Genomic DNA, 1,077 nt, shown 5'->3' on the forward strand with positions numbered 1-1,077 from the left:
ATAGTCAGCCCAACTTTGTCCATGGTGAGGCTACAACAAAAATTAACCCGACCTTCCTGGTAATTACAAGAATTGAATGTTTTGACTATATGAATGGTGTCATCATGTAGCTAAAAAGAGAAAAAGAAAAGGAAGAAAAAAAAAATGCACGCACCCTCTGCCCCAGCAACTTCCAGATTCCAAGTCTACCCAGAGGGACTTTCCTATGAGAATGAGGAAGCATATAAAAGACATTCATTGAGCCTTGTTTGGAATAGAGGGAGAAAAAAAAACTTCAAAAAAAAAACAACACCACCCCACCATCCGTAAATGCCCATCAAAAGGAGCTGGCTAGTCTGATTTATCCATGTTCTGGAATGCTATGCAGTATTGAAAACAGGAAGTATGACTAAATTTACTAACATAGACATTACATAACAATATGCTACAGGGTAAAGTGTGTCCACCCAAAATTTGTATGTTGAAGTCGTAACCCCCAAGACCTCTGATTCTCTCTATATTTGGATACAGAACCTTTAAACAGGTAGTTAAGGCCGAGTGAGGTGGGCCCTGATTCAATATGATAGGTGTCCATATAAGAAGAGGGAAGACCATGTGAAGACACGGGGAGATCAGGGTCATGTATAAGCCAAGGAGAGAGGCCTCAGAAGACAACAACCCTGCCGACACCTTGATGTTGGACTTCTAGCCTCCAGAACTGTGAGAAAATAAATGTCCATTGTTTAAGACACGCAGTCTGTGGACTTTGTCGCAGCAGCCCCAGCAAACTCATACACTGTACTACCTAGAGAACTAAATGGAAGGGTCTACCCCAGCCTGATAACAGCGGTTACCTGTGGGGAGGGATTGGGATTAAAGATAGTGGTTGAAGGGGAATTTAGCCTTAAATATAAGGTTCTCTGTTTTTGCAATGAGAAATCACTCATATGTTATTTGTATATCAATTTAAAAATACCTCTGCCATAGCACAGTATGTAGCGATGCAATGTACTTCACCACCTGGATGGAACAATCTCTGGACCTTAAGAACATGTGCACTGTCATCCCCCACCCCTGCACACCTGTCTACCTCAGTCA

At 42.0% G+C, this 1,077-nt stretch overlaps 1 protein-coding gene across 1 annotated transcript in view; it reads right to left on the bottom strand.

Moving 5' to 3' along the window:
* Nucleotides 1–1,077, bottom strand: part of CLVS1 (clavesin 1) — a 140,555-nt gene that overhangs the window by 19,359 nt on the left and 120,119 nt on the right. The window lies entirely within an intron of this gene.

This window comes from Myotis davidii, unplaced genomic scaffold, assembly GCF_000327345.1.
Source record: "Myotis davidii unplaced genomic scaffold, ASM32734v1 scaffold1, whole genome shotgun sequence".
Classification (NCBI taxonomy): domain Eukaryota; kingdom Metazoa; phylum Chordata; class Mammalia; order Chiroptera; family Vespertilionidae; genus Myotis; species Myotis davidii.